This window comes from Gossypium arboreum, chromosome 3, assembly GCF_025698485.1.
Source record: "Gossypium arboreum isolate Shixiya-1 chromosome 3, ASM2569848v2, whole genome shotgun sequence".
Classification (NCBI taxonomy): Eukaryota; Viridiplantae; Streptophyta; class Magnoliopsida; order Malvales; family Malvaceae; genus Gossypium; species Gossypium arboreum.
This window is the reverse complement of record NC_069072.1, coordinates 61,985,545-62,002,843: the sequence shown is the minus strand read 5'-3', so window position 1 is coordinate 62,002,843 and position 17,299 is coordinate 61,985,545.

Genomic DNA, 17,299 nt, shown 5'->3' with positions numbered 1-17,299 from the left:
CGGGATTACCATTCTAGGCTAAATCCCTTACAACGAAAATTACTCTAAAACGTTCGGATCTAAAATGCCAGTCCAGGCTAATTTCAGTCCTTAATCGTGTTACCCATTCGGGCTAAATCCACAATGCACATTGTAACACCCCGTACCCGAGACCGTTTCCGGAGTCGAACACGAGGTGTTAACGGACTTAATTCATTAATTAAACAGCTCATACAATTCATTTTAAAATTTCCAGACAAGCTAGCTAACTGCATCACAGTCGCTTTAAAAATCATATCTGGAGTTACGAAACTCGAAATCCAATTTCGTAAATTTTCCCTGAAACTAGACTCATATATATATCTACTAATTTTTTCTAGAATTTTGGTTGGGCCAATTAGTACAGTTTATTAGTTAAAGTCTCCCTGTTTCAGGGTTCAACTACTCTGACCTCTGTGTATTACGAATCAGATATCTCCCTATACAGACCTTCAATGACTATGCCGTTTGTCTCTAATAAAACTAGACTCAATAAGGAATCTGTACATATAAAGCGTGACTTCTAATTATCTTTGTAAAATTTATGGTGAATTTCCAAAGTCAGAACAGGGGATCCAGAAATCGCTCTGGCCCTATTTCACAAAAATTTAAACATCTCATAAAATATAGCTCATATACCTGTTTCACTTATTCCATATGAAAGTAGACTCATCAAGCTTCGATTCCATAACTTATTAATTATTTAATTCCATTTCTACTATTTTTAGTGATTTTTCAAACTCACGTCACTGCTGCTGTCTGAATCTATTTTATGGTAAATTTTACCTATTTCATGGTTTCCATGGATTAGCTAGCAATTTGACATACATAATACCAAATATGATCATGATTTGCCATTCCAATGGCTAATCATTACCAAGCATTTCTATTTCCATACCACTCAATAACCATATCATAAGACCATACATACAAAATGATTATAATGCTATACATGCCATACTCAAAATATACAAGCCATTATGCCAAGATGGTATACGGATAGTGTGAGCGTGCCTCCGACCGTTTCCGATTTCCGAGCTGGCTTGTCAACACTACAAGGAATGAAAAGGAGGGAGTAAGCATAAATGCTTAGTAAGCTCACATGAAAATAGCAAGTAACATAACCATATAAGCAAACATAAAACATCATTTGCATAATCATCACCAAGACATTCATATCACCTTTTCATTTATCATCTTACCATATTGTTGTTATATCGAGTTTTCAACCCGAGGGTTAAGTACATACCTGTTCAAAGTATCCATTTCACAACACTTACCAATACGTCCCTTTCATCTTAAGTATTCCTCCATTTGAGTAGAACTTTACCCGTTGAACACATCGGAATATAATTCGGATACATGGATAACTTGCACATAAGTGCCACATATGTAGCCAAGCTACCATGTAACCCGCCCATAAGTGAACTCGGACTCAACTCAACGAGTTCGGATGCCTAGTTACATCTCACGAACTCGGACTCAACTCAACGAGTTCGGACGCTCGCATCCATAAGTGAACTCGGACTCAACTCAACGAGTTCGGATGCTCAACCATCCTAGTGACATGTCACTTGTATCCTAATCTATTCCTAAGGTTCAAACGGGCTTTTTTCCTCGATCTCACATCTTTTCCGTCTTCCACGGAATATCGAAATCGATACTTCGGTGATAGTTCATACTCATCAAGTAATTCACATAATTACATATTATCAAACAATTATCACAAGTATAATATTTCATAATAATTATCATATCATTTAAAAAACATTAAAACATTTAAAATAATATCTATGTTACCAACATTTACATATGAACTTACCTCGTATGTAAAAAAATGGCTATTTTACCATTTCGTCCACAACTTGGTATTTTCCCCATTTTAGCCCAATTTCAATTTTCCTTGCTCTATCATTTAAAATATAGTCTAATTAGGACTCAAATTATTCAAATTGACCCAAAATCATATTTTGGAAAAATTACAATTTTGCCCCTAAACTTTTGCATATTTATACTTTTGCCCCAAAGCTCGTAAATTAAAATTCAGCCTATTTTCTTATGTTTTATGACATGCTGATCATTTTTCCTTCTATGGCAACATCAAATTCTCACTCTAACATGTACTTATGACTATTAGGTATTTTTACCGATTAAGCCCTTTTGCTCGTTTTCACTTAAAACCGAGTAGCACAAGTTGTCTAACATAATTTAAAACCTCATATTCTATCATAAAACACCAAAATACACAAATTTTACCTATGGGTATTTTTCCAAATATAAACCCTAGGTTAAATTATTGCTAGCATAAGCTAAATCGAGCTACCAGACTCCAAAACGTAAAAATCATTAAAACGAGGCTAGAACGGACTTACAATCGAGCTTGGAAGCTTGAAAACCCTAGCCATGGTTTCTCCTTGCTATATTCGGCCATGGGGTTGAAGATGAGCAAAATTGGCTTTTAATTTTGTATTTTAATTCATTTTACCCTAAATGACCAAAATGCCCTTACTACTAAACTTTCCAAAAATTCCATCCATGTCCAATTTTTGTCCATAGACTTAGAAATTGGTAAAATTACTCTTTAAGGACCTCTAATTAATAATCTAATTCAATTTTATGCAAAATACTTCTAGAACACAAGTTTTGCAATTTATTCAATTTAGTCCCAAATTTCAAATTAGGCACTTTATGCATAAAATTTCTTCACGAAATTTTCACACAATCATGCAATCATATCATAGACCTTAAAATAATCATAAAATAATTATTTCTATCTCGGATTTTGTGGTCACGAAACCACTATTCCGACTAGGCCCAAAATCAGGATATTACACACATATATTCATCGGGAGGTTCAATCGCTTAAGGAACACCCGTCCGGGCTAGATCCTTACTATACTGAGATCATCAGATTACCTGTCCGGGCTAAATCCCTTTCTGCAACACATGCAGGATCTCATGTCATGTAAACAAGAATTTACCCATTGAATCTCCCTTTTTCATTCAACCGGGACAATTGTCATCTTTTTCATTTTACACTACCACATTTCATGGATTGTCATGCAATCAATATCTAAATTAACATACGTTTAAGAATATGAATTTTCAAGTATATTTAAAGTTTACTTCGAGTTACACGAACTTATTTGGTAATTACTTCGGTTTCGTATTTCAGTTATTCTGAAACCATTCGTTTTCCACGGTCGACCTTCGGAATTGGTTCCTTAGGTCTATATCAGTAAAAATAATTATTAATACCTCATACTATTCATTTCGGACCTAAATTTTACCCCTAAGAAAAATTACCATTTTGCCCCCAACATTTCACATTTTTACAAATTAGTCCCTAGGCTCGTATAATGGAATACATGAAATTCCTTGGTTACCCATGCCTAGCCGAATGTATCCTAAGCTCATACCAGCCCATAGTTTCCTCTATTTCGCATTTTTACCACATATTTTATACTTTTTACAAAATGGTCATTTAGGCCATTTCCATGAAAATCTACCTAGTAAAAGTTGTTTACCATCCTTTAAACTCTCATATTCCTCCATAAATCATTAAAACACAAGTATCTTATACATGGGTAAATTTCCAAACATGAACCCTAGGTTGAGATATGGGTAGAAATGGGTAGAGCATGTTACGAGGATCTCAAAATTACAAAGAACATTAAAAACGGGGCTACAGAGCACTTACTATTGAGCTTGAAATGTTGAAAACCCTAGCTTATGGAGCTCTAGGAATTTCAGCAGCTATGGGGAAGAAGATGGCTGATTTTTGCTTTCTTTTTCCCTTTTTATTAAGTTTATTACCAAATGACCAAAATACCCTTCCTTACAAAACTTCCAAATTTTTCTATGCATGCCCATTTTTTTTCCAAAAACTTAGAAATTGGGAAAATTGCTATTTAAGACCTTTTAATTTATAATTCAAAGAAATTTCATGTAGATTACTTCTAGAACCCAAGTTTTTCAATTTATTCAATTTGGTCCCTAATTTCCAATTGGATCCCTTATACTTAGAATTTCTTCATGAAACTTTAACACATGCTTATTTTCATATCCTAGACCTCATAATGGTCATGAAATAATTATTTTAATGTAAGATTTGTGGTCCCGAAACCATTATTCCGACTAAGCCCTATTTCAAGATGTTACAAATAGGTGGTTAGATTACATTTTGAATAAACCATTCGCTAAGTAAGGCTCTGCAGAGTAGGATTATTTTAAACTATGGTAACAAATGTTGTGTGCTTTTTCTCTTATCTATATTTTTTTTGTTCACTACATTGTTCGAACTCATTTATTGACATCAATTTGAACAAGAAGCAAATTGACTGATTATTTTCCTTTTCATTAATTTCACTTAATCAATGTGTTGTCACTCAATGATATGAACATATATATATAATCAATGTTTGTGGAGGGTGTCTACACTAGCTTTAAATATTTACAGTAAATACATTTATATTCTTACGAGAATAATTATATAAATTAAAGATAAATATTCCAACAACTAACCCTTTTATTGGAATCTTAATAAAATTACTATCACATTAAGGTAAGGTTCATCATGTAAGCAATATCATCCAAGCAAACAACATTTTTTTATTAAAATATTTAATGTAAAGCACATTATAAAAATTCATAATACATTTTAACATATTAATTAGGATTATATTTTTACTTTTGAATAAAAGAGAAACCATATAGGTCTAAAAGAAAGCCATGATAATAATGAAAACCGTATCCAAGCCTGTATTTATAGAAGTAGGAAATAACAATTTACTTTGCCAATATGAAATTGGGTCACCCTATAAAGTGTCTATAGAATGTTAAAGCAAAAACCCCTTACTTGAATGTCTTGACTTGATCAAAGTTTACTAATAGATTGAGATATATATGATGAATCTTATTTCCAGACTTGTTAGGCAACAACATTACTTCAATCATGTAGAACATCCAAGCTCTGGCATATTGATCAATCTAATCAGAAATCGTAATAGCATATGACCTAAGGTAGGTTAGTTTTTTCAGCTATATGCATTCACTTAAATCCCTTCAAAATTGATCTCTTTCTTGACAATCACACCTAATAATTTTTAGAGTAACGAGAGAAGCTCAATTGCACTATATCTCACTATTGTTTTTCCATCGATTGGAATGCCTGTTAAGAGACTACATCTTCTAATGTTATAGTAGCTTCACCACATAGAAAGTGAAAAATATGTATCTCTAGACTCCATCTTTCAAATGAGGCAGCAAGCAACTTCGACATAAGCATATAAACCATCTCTATGTAATTGGTTTTTCTTGTTTGGATTTAGTTGTCCAAAATTAAGATATGAAGGATCTAAAAAGTTTAATCTTTAATCTATCAAAATTCCACAAATATTAATATCTAATTTATTACATCTAAACAAAATAAAATTTAATTGTAACAAAACCTTATAACTACAAATCTAATAATGTAATTTTACCATATATATGACTAGGGGAGCAATATTATCATCTTGTAACCTCATTGAAGTCATTTTACCAACAAATTAAAGGAATTGGTGTTAAATTTGAAAACGAGGAAGGAGGGAATATAGGATTTTTTGGTAGGGTTTTGGATTTTGTGTGAATATAAAAAAAAAGAAAAAAGTAAAAAAAAAGGGAGTGGAGCATTTATAAGGTGAGACCTTGACAGCTATACGTTTTGAGGTGCCCTTAAATTAAATGGGATGATTGGGCCAATAGGCAAATGCATGAACCAATGTTTTTGGATAGACCTCGATAGCATGGTTACTCACAAATATTGATTTAGGTAATTAGTGTGCCTAAATTAAATTAAAAGTGACTTCAACTCTCATGGATATCAGGATCCAACTAGTGTATTTGACTATATGTCATTTGTAGTATCCATAGATAGGACACGAAACTTTAGAAAAATTAAAATCCATAGATTTTGATGGATGTCGACGTAATCCTCTAAAAGTAAAATACATCTTAAGAAATCCCAAAACAATTTAATTATAGAATTAATTTAAAAATTCAAATAAAACCTATCTAAAGTTTATTGGATTATTTATTCGAGTAATCCTCTTATTAATTGAATATTATCTTTCTTTGGCTAAATACTTTAATGTTTCATCTTATTATAGGAATTTTGTTTTATCAAACTATATATCTATATTCTATAGCTATATATTAGAAGGAATACATGGGTTACTATTGAAATTTGGTTGTTAATTGTTCACACTTGTCTTTCGTCTTATATGGATTTTGGTTAGAGACGATGCAGGGTCTTTTTCACTTAAATAATATAAAAATAAAATTAATAACAGAAATGAGATGTCCATAAAATTATTTACTAAAATGGTATGGTTTTATTGGTGCCGCCTGCCAAATTGGCGGCACTGGACTGAAACGTAATGATATAAAGTATTCAGGGACTTGATATGCAAATTTACCATGTTGGGTGATTGTTGAAAAAGAAAGTGAAAGGGTGCCCCTGAAAGTGTGGCTAAACCAAAACTTAAATTTGACTAATTGATTTCTAAGCTCTCCTTATTTATTATTTTATTTTTATTCATTTAAACAAGCCCTTAAATAACCTCTTAACCTATGATTTTTACTCATCAAGGCCCTTTATTTTAATATTAAAGTAAATTTTTGTAGCTAAACTTGTAACACCCCTCACCCGTATCCAACACCAGGACAGGGCCCGAGGGATTACCGGAACTTTACACTTTCAGTATACTAACTCGGGTCACAAAATTTCATTTGAATTTAAAACTTTTCAATCATGTACATCTCGTCCCTTGTATAGGCCTTCAAGACCTATAACATATCAAGAGCCAGTGCGGGAGAAATACGAGCACGTTCGATTAACCTCGGGCTCCTCAGAAAATTTTCCTTAACATAAAGTGTCACACGCCCGTGTAGGTGGGCCGTGTGGACTCACACGCCCGTGTGACTTGGGGCACGCTCATGCCCTTCAGCCGTGGGTGACACTGACTTATCAACAGGGTCATGGCACACGCTCGTGCTGCCTGCCCATGGACGACACTGTCTTTTTAACACGGCCATGGGGCACGCCCGTGTGGCATACCCGTGTACAACTTTGAGCTAAAATTTTAAGTGCAGGGGACACACGGCCATAGCACACGCCCATGGGAGGGAACCGTGTGTCACACACAGCCTAGACCCACGTCCATGTGTCTAACCATGTGGACTCTAATAGGCTATTTTCCAAGCCTTTAGTCACCCCTTTCTACTACTTGTGCTTAGTGGTTACCAAGTTTGAGAGAAAACATAATTTTACACTTGTAAATAATCTTAATGAAAATAGTTGTATGGAAACCTTATATCATTGGTTTCATACATAAATGGTTATTTCCCCTTTAGTGTTATGGGTTCCCATGTTACTTTAATTAGTCTGAAATTGGCTGGTTCATGTGAGTCATTGCCAATTGGTAACGACCCATCACTTGTAATTAAAACCATGCATAAAATCGTAGGTCATAGCCTACTTAAATTGAGCCAATTTTCATGGCCATATACAAAGAGATAAATATATTTTTACATGCCTTTACTTGGCAAATCAAATGACACATATAACAAAATACTCAAAAATACTATACATGCCATTGAACAAAACAAGCAAAGTCTTTATACCAAAGCTTGTCTAGTTGATAGTGTGTTGACTCTCCAATCATTTTCCAATCCTTTCGAGTCCTCGAGTTTTGAGAGACAGGGAAAAAGAGAGGGGTAAGCATTTACATGCTTAGTAAGCTTGAATAACCAGAAAGTAAACTTTCTGAGTAATTAGCAAGTAAACTTTCTGAGTAATTAGCATACATCCATACTTAAATCATGAAATCATCCATTATGAAATGATTTCCTATCACATGCACTCAATCAATGAGTTAGTCACATAATCATGTATCATGTAATTTAACTAGATGAGCTCATCATTCAACATTTCATTCACATATGTATACCACGTTAATCTTGTTGAGTTTCTAGGAAATCTTGATGGAATACCTATTATCCGTCAATTCATACGAATGATCATTTCATATATACACTCCCGCAAACCTTACATCATATGGTAGGATTACCAATCCAGGCAAAATCCCCTATTATATGAACTCATAAGGTGATGTCGGGATTACCAGTCTAGGTTAAATCCCTTATAACGACAAACACCCTTAATGAGCTCGGATCTGAATTACCAGTCCAGGCTAAATTCAGACCCTAATCGGATTACCCGTCCGGGCTAAATCCTTCATGCACACATTTTCTTCTGAAGGCTTGATCATTCAAGGAACACCCGTCCGGGCTAGATTCCTTTTCATACTTGAGGTCTCGGATTACCCGTCCGGGCTAAATCCTTATTGCAACACATGCAGGATCTCAATTCACATGTAAATGAGGGTTTATCCATCAAATTCCCTTTGTCAACCTCAACCGAGATATTTTTCACATGTTATCATCAATATACATTTCTATGATATTTCATGCCAATAATAAATGCAATCATCAAGCATTCATAAATCATACAATTATGCATATTAAGGGTTTACTTTAAGTTATCCGAACTTACCTGGTATTCATTTCAGAGATATTTCGGTTATTCTGAAACCTTGCGTTTACCATGATCGACCTCCGGAATTTATTCCTCGAGGTCTATAATAGAAAAATTAACTCATTAATACCCAACATTATACATTTCAAGTTTAATATCTACCCCCGGTCTAAATGACCATTTTGCCCCTAACCTTTCTCATTTTTACGATTTAGTCCCTAGGCTCGTATAATGAAACTCATGCACTTTTTATCTTACCCAAGCCTAGCCAAACACTTTTCCTTCTTATGGTAGCCCACATTTTTCATTATTTTCTCATTTCTACCACACATTTACATCTTTTGCAAAATAGTCCCTATAAGGGTTTCTCATGAAAATCAACTAGGAAAAGATGTTTAATACACATTCATCTTTCATATTCCTCCATAATCCATCAAAATACAAGCAACTCATGCATGGGTAAATTTTTAAACATGAACCCTAGCATGAAATATAGGTAGAAATGGAAAGAGCAAGCTACCGGGATTTCAAAAATACAAATAGCATGAAAAACGGGGCTTGGGAGCACTTACTATTGAGCTTGGAAAGCTTGAAACCCTAGATATGGAGAACCCCAAATTTTCGGCTGGATGAAGGAGAAAAATGGCTGATTTTAGGAGAAAAATGGCTGATTTTGGCTTTATTTTTCCCATTTTAATTCATAATGCCCTTATGCCCTTTCTCTAAAATTTCATCCATGCAAGCCCATTTTTGTCCAAAAATTTAGAATTTGGGAAAATTGCTCTCCAAGACCTTCTAATTCATAATCTAAAGCAATTTCATACAAATTTCTTCTAGAATCCAAGTTTTGCAATTTATTCAATTTAGTCTCTAATTTCCAATTGGACACCTTATACTTAGAATTTCTTCATGAAACTTTAACACATGCATATACTCATATTCTAGGCCCTATTTCAGGATGTTACAAAACTAATTCGCATTTTATATTTATGTGAATTTGATGAGAATGGTTTATTAAATAAAAAATAAAATTTTAAATTTTCTAGAGCTTAAATACATGATATTTTTAACTACTCTTTTGAAAATTTTGATTACTTTTTAGATTTTATGTTGATGTTAAAGTGTAAATAATTTTATTGCACAAACAAAAATTAAGATAAGAGCTTGAAATTCAAAATATATTTACTATAATATTAAAATAAAGGCTTTTATGAGTAAAAATAATAAGTTTAAGAGCTTATTTAACTACAAAAATAGGTTGAGGGCTTGTTTAAATACAATGTAGTGAGTTGAAAGGGAAATAAAAATAAAATAATAAATAAGGAGAGCTTAGAAGGCAATTAGCCAATTTTAAGCTTTGGTGCCACCCTTTCACTTTTTTTTTTCGGCAGTCACTCAACATGGTAAATTTTCATATTAGGTCCTTAAATATTTTAAAGCATTACATTTCAGTCTGGTGCCGCCAATTTGACAGGCGGCACCAATAAAACCATACCATTTTGGTAAATAATCTTATGGACATCTCATTTCAGTTATTAATTTTATTTTTATATTATTTAGGTGAAAAAATCGAGAAAAATGTAGAAGAAAAGGAAAGAAGAGAGGAGAAAAGAGAAGAGAAAAATAAAATGAAAAGAATGTATTTTTTACGATGAAATTATTATATATTTATTAAAAATAATTTATTCTTTTAACAGTCAATAATTCGTTGTAGATTTTTTACATAATCCATTTTTTTGTAGTGTTTATTTATTTATCATGTAGATATTGAAATTTCTATTTTTATTTGTATTTTATTGTTGTTATCGTATTTGAATTTATAGAAAATTTGTATTTATGTGTGTAATCCATAATAATTTGATTAGGAAAAATTAAATAAATTCTCATAGAATTTAGAGAAAAATATTATTTAATTATCAATTTAAATTATTTTAAAAATTTTTATTTATAATTTTGATCCACGTTGAAAGTAAAATGAAGTAAAAAATAAAATTATTTAAATATTTGTCATTTTAATTTTAAACTATTCACTTGAAAGATTAGTTTATTAATTAGCTTTCAAGTCAATACATACCCAATTTCTTTGTAACTTTTTATTTCACATTTAAACAAGTTGGTCCATACAAAACTTTTGCATTAATTAAATTATTTATTTTGAAGAATTGGTCTATATTATTTAACGCTAGGACAAATTATATATTTTTTCTTTTCATATTCTATTAAAATTTGATGTGTATGAAAGCATGAAAATTATTGTATAAAATTACATATTCAATAAAATTTTATATACATTTTTGAGTTTCATCTCTTTAGTATTTTACATGCTTCATCATAATTTTTAATTTTAATTTTAAATATATTTATATAAAAATCATTTCAAATATATTTATTTAATATAATTAGATTTAAAATTATTCCGCGCGGATAAAATGTAGTAACGAATACTTTCGAAAACATATTTCCAAAAAGATTGTGTTTTTAAACTTATTTCTCAGTATATTGTATTTCTATTTTTAAACTTGTTTATGTATTTACTATCTTAATATTATTTTTATATTATATCTTATTTTGAATATTTTCTCGTATCATTTCTTTTTTAACTTTTCTCATATCATTGTTGTGCTCCAAATTCATTGGCGTTTCTTCCACGTCGCATCGATGCATGCACGACAAAGCATTGGTGGGGACATTTCTCCTGAGACAATTCACACTAGAATTTCTTTCTCTAAGGATACATTAAATGTCTAAATAAATTATCTAAGTTATCATTGAAATATTTGAAATAATTTTGACCACCGTCCAATTAAATTAATATATTATGTGTTCATACAATTTTAGTTGCTGGAAATTGACTTTGTCAAGAATCAAACTAGGTTATAGAAACTGCATCCAAGTACTTTCTTTGTCATCATTAAGATTGAAAAATAATATACAAGACGCCATGAACTGAAAGAGAAAATTGCAAACGCTAGATTAGAATTTGTCTACCAATATTTTTAGGAAATTACGTTTTTAAAATTCAGTGGTTTTTTAGGTAATAGAAGAGCAGTTACTGAAGCAGTACCAACTCTAAGTGGAACCATGAAACAACAAAGATGAACACGATTGATTCTTTTTTTATATATTTATTGGTATCATATCACATATCCATATATAAGACATAGATCTTCCTCCTCTAAGTTCTTCTTGAAAATTTAGTATGTAAGCTAAGTGACTTATTTATTTACTTACAAAAGTACACTCACAATAGTAATTTGTTACAGAGCAAGTTAAGTGCTCAACTTTCTTCCTTATCTAATTTACACAAGCCTCTAATATATAAGAGTTTAAGGCTTGTTAACATATCAATCAATTATAGAATAATCTTCCAATATATAAGAGTTTAAGGCTTGTTAACATATCAATCAATTACAGAATAATCTCCACCAAAATAGATAATAAAATAAATTTAAAAATATCCTAATAAAGTTTGAGATATTTCAGAAAAAAAAAAAAGAGACTCTAAGATAAGTCTTCAAGGCAGTTAAGTCAATCTCTACAAAATAGGAGATTTGATTTGCATGACCTGATCCATCAAATTTGGAAAGATTTATGGCTCCAAGAGTTTGGTCTACAAAGATAGGCCAATACACGTACATAATATCAACTAAGTCATGACCCAACTGTTTTGGTACAAAGAATGATAAATTTTTAATTAGGCGCATTATGTAACTTGTGTGGTGCTAGGTGCAATTTGCACTGTTCAACAATCTCTTCTAGCAAGGCTTCCATATATGGAGCTAGAATCCAACTTCACTATTAAACCTCAATCATTCTTTAGCTACTCAAATCTCATCAAATAAATTACTCTTTATATAAAGATGCAAAGAATTGAAACAAGTCTTTATAAAGTAACCCATATATTTTTGGATTGTATATCTCAATATACAAGGTAAGTAGATCACATAAGCATATTTGAAAAGTAATATTGTTTTGTCTAATCCCTTCCCCAATTATAATAACGAAATTGACTTCACAAAATCCTCAAAAGATGCATGCAAATAACCAAAATATTTTGGTCAAATGTGGCAACAAATAAGGCATGTTATGAAACCTGCATGGTTCCAAGAATAGTTGGAACTGTTCATGGCACTACCCTCATAACTATTTTCAGCAATGCTCCTCTGGCATTTTTGACTAAAAACCTTGTAACCAATTTTATCAAGCAAGGAATGTAACACTAGCATTAGTAACATCAAGCACCAACTCCCTTTTAAACTTTGTTTTTCTCCCCTTTTTTCAGATAAAAATACAAGGTAAGTCTGTGCAATTTCAACTGGAGAAACATTTTTATATCATAAGGTCTCATCCACAACACAAAGTAGTGATAGATAGCTAGCATCATGAATGAAAAGAACAATTAACAACAACAAACAAGGAAAATGTCAACTCTCCTTAGTAATAGCATCAATGCACTCCCCCTTTGTAGTAGCATCAATACAGTTCCCCTCGATAAGATGTTTTAGTAAGGGTGCAAAAGATGCTAACTCATTGTAACAACCTATTTTTAATCAAATCGGAATAGTGGTTTTGAGACCACAAATCTGAGTTTGAAATATTTATTTTATTATTATTTTAATGTTTACAACATGATAGAATGATTGTGTAAAAATTTCGTTAAGAAATTTTATCGTTTGAATGCTCAATTTGGTAAAAAGGACTAAATTGCGTAAAGTGTAAAAGTTGATTTCTATTACCTAAAGGTGTCTAATAGCTATAGAACTTTAAAGTTTAAGTCCTTATGTGGTAATTAGACCATCGGTTGCTTAAGTGGACAAATATGGGCATTTAGTTAAGTGTTATGCATGTTAATTATAAAGGTTAAAAATGTAAATTAATAAATCAACTTAAATTAAATTATTAAAAAGAAAGACATCATCTTTCTTCTCCATTCTTCAATTGAAAATTAGAAGAAGGAAGCCATTTTTTAGGGTTCAAAGGTTCGTCCATATTCCTTTAGTGCATGGTATGTATTTTGACTCGATTTTTAATGATTTCTATGTTTTTGAGATCGTTGTAGTTTAATCTAGCTAGCCTAGGGACTAATTTGTGAAACTTTTAAAAGTATAGGGTTTTAACATGAATGTATATTAGTTGTTTTTAATGTTTAATGGATGAAAATGGATGCTTGTTGATAGTTGAGCAACTTTAATAAAGGAAATTTTGATGAATTTATCAATTAGGGGTTAAATTAAAAAATAGAAAAAATATTCATGGTTAAATTGTGAAATAAATGGAATATAGTGCTTGCTAGGGACTTAATTGATATTCGGCTAGCATGGGTATAAGTTGAATTGTATGAATTTGTATTTTTACGAGCTAGGGACTAAATTATAAAGAATTCAAAAGTGTAATTTTTTCATAATATGATTTTTGGATAAAATTGAATAGAATGATAATTAAATAATTTAAATTTGATTATATATAGATCAAGAAAAGCTGTAACAGCTCGTTTTGGGGTCAAATCAGAATAATAGTTTCTGGACCACAAATCTGAAGTAGAAATATTTATTTTATTATTTCTTGAAGGTTTACAGTACTATTGAATGATTGTGTGAAAATTTCGTTAAGAAATTTTATTGATAGAGTGCCCAATTTGACTAATAGGACTAAATTGCAGTAGGTGCAAAATATGTGTTCTAGAAGCTAGAGGTGTCTAATTGCTATGAAATTTTAAATTGGAGGTCCTTAAATGGCAATTGGACCATTATACTTTAAGTTGGACAAAAATGGACATGGTTAGGTGAAATTTCAAAGTTTGGCATTAAGGGCATTTTGGTTATTTGGTTAATAGAGATAAATTAACTAATAAAAAGATGTCATCTTCTCCAATTTAGTCCCCCATAGCCGAATTTCTCAAGCAACCATAGCTAGGGTTTTTGGCCAAGCTTCAAAGCTTGATTGTATGTCCGTCTTTGTCCCATTTTTAATGATTTTTACGTTTTTGTGAATGTTGTAACTTGATTTAGCTATTCCAAGGACTGATTTGAAAGAAAATCAAAGTCTAAAATTTTACCCATGTTAAATATTTGTGTATTTTGATGTTTAATGGTAGAAAATGCATGTTTGGTGTTAGATAAACAACATTTACCAAGTGATTTTTGATGAAAATATCAAATAGGGACCTATTTGTAAAAGTTGTAAAATGTGTGTAAAAATGTGAATAAGTGAAAAATGTGAGCTATTATGAGCAAGGAATAGGTTCGGCTAGGCTTGGGAGTGATGAAATTGAATGAAAATCATTTTATGAGCCTAGGGACAAAAATGTAAAAAGTTAAAAAGTTAGGGGCAAAAATATAATTTTTTCTATAAGGTGCTTTTGGGATTAAATTGAATAATAGTTAAATGCGGTATTATAAATCAAGAAAGACGAGGTTTTAACCTAGATCGGGGAAATAATAAGGTTGTGGACTAAATCAAACTATTAGCCATTTTGTACCGAGGTAAGTCCGTATGTTAAAAATAAGCTTTAAAATAATTTAAATGGTTTAATATTGCATGAATTGTATATTTGATTATGTGAAGGAGTAAAATCCTACGAACGAGTTCGACAACGATTCGGTAAGTGAGAAGTCCCGTTGAACCTTAAAAATAGATTAGGATACAAGTGACATGTCACTAGGGTCATTATGTGTTATGTGGTTATGTGATCCGGGTGCTGGTCTTGTACATCCTACCGTTGCTTGAGTATACCGACGTATGTTGCGGATACTTGACAGCTTGTGTGAGCAGCACCTCATAGCTAGATCTTGACTGACAACTTGTGTGAGCAGGCCTGTTGATAGTTCGAGAGCGAGCAACTATGTGATATGAGATTGAAGCAGCTTTGGCTACATATGTGGCACTCAGTGTGCAAATTTCCCGAGTATCTGACATTGTTATTCCGAGTGGTTCAGGGGTATATCAAAGATGAGAATATGTGTAAGTTCATTTCAAGATGGTTCAGGTATGTACATAAAGCTCATGTCTATTAAATGCATGAAATGATGAAAATGAGGTAAGTTTGGAGATGGAATGAATTATGATAATGAGATTATGGTAAATTTACATTTAATTATGTTATATTATTTGAATGTTATATGTATGGTAAGTGTAACATCTCGATTTAGGGCCTAGTTGAAATAGTGGTTATGAGACCACATATCCAAAATAGAAATAAATATTTCATGATTATTATGAGGTCTAGGATGAGAATGTATGCTTGAGTAGAAATTTCATAGAGAAATTCTATGCCTAAGATGCTTAATTTGACATTAGGGACCAAATTACAAAATATGTAAAACTTAAGTTCTAGAAGCTTTTAGCATGAAATTGAGTTGGATTATAAATTAGAAGTCCTCAAATAATAATTTGACCAAGTTCTAAAAATTTGGACAAAAATGGGCATGCATAGGTAAAATTTTAAAGAAAGGCCTTAAGGGCATTTTGGTCATTTGGTTAATTAAAGAATAAAAAGGAAAAAATCAAGAAAAAATGTTGTCCATCTTCTACAAGCTGTGCTAAAAATTCAAGGGGCTCTATAACTAGGGTTTTCAACATTTCAAGTTTGATTGTAAGTGCTCCCTAGCCCCATTTTTGATCTTCTTTATATTTTTGAGATCTTCAAAGCATGTTCTAGCCATTTCTACCCTTATTTTAAGCTAGGGTTCATGTTCAAAAATTTACCCATGTGTGACATATTTGTATTTTGGTGTTTAATGGAGGAATATAAAATTTTGATGTATGATAAACATCTTTTGTCAAGTGGTTTTCCATGAAAACATCTAAAAAGGACCAAGTTGCAAAAAATGTAAAAGTGAGTAATAAAAAAGTGCAATAAAGGAAAATGTGGGCTGTTATAAGCTAGGATATAATTTGGCTAGACTTGGGAAATCAAGGGAATGCATGTATTTCATTATACGAGCCTAGGGACTAAAATGTAAAAATGTGCAAAGTTAGGGGTAAATAGGTAATTTTTCCATAGAGTAAGTTTCCAGGCTGAAATTGAAGAATGTGATGAATTAGTAATTTAATCTGTTTATATAGACTCGGAAAGACCAATTCCCTAAGTAGATCGTGGAAAAAAAAAGGTTTTGGAATAGTCGGAATCCAAACCCGAGACATCGTTCAGGTAAGTTCGTGTAACGTAATTGGATGTTTATGCATGTTGGCTTTAATTATTGTATCAAATTGAATGATAAAATGCATAAATAATGAATTGTATGAAAATGTCTATAAATCCGAAATTGATTGAAAAATGGGTTAGAATCCATTTGAATTTGGAATTCCGATGGATAGGTCACTTTTCATGAAAAATGGGATCCTGCATGTGTTGCAAAAGGGATTTAGCCTAGACAGGTAATCCATTGATCTCATTATAGAAAGGATTTAGCTCGGACAGGTAATCCTGAAGCGAGCCTATTGAGCATACGTTTCAATTAGGATTTAGCCTGGACTCGTAATCCAGATTAGACTCTGTAGGGTATTCTTTGTCTTATAAAGGATTTAACCTAGATTGGTAATCCGAAAAAGCCCTTAGAGTACATGGAACAACTAGAATTTAGCTTAGACTAGTAATTCTACTTTAAGAGATGTGGCTCTAGAGTGTACCGGATAGGGTACTACTGGACATGAATTGACGGTTAATAAAATAGTACACATGGAGCGTACCAAGTAATGGAATAT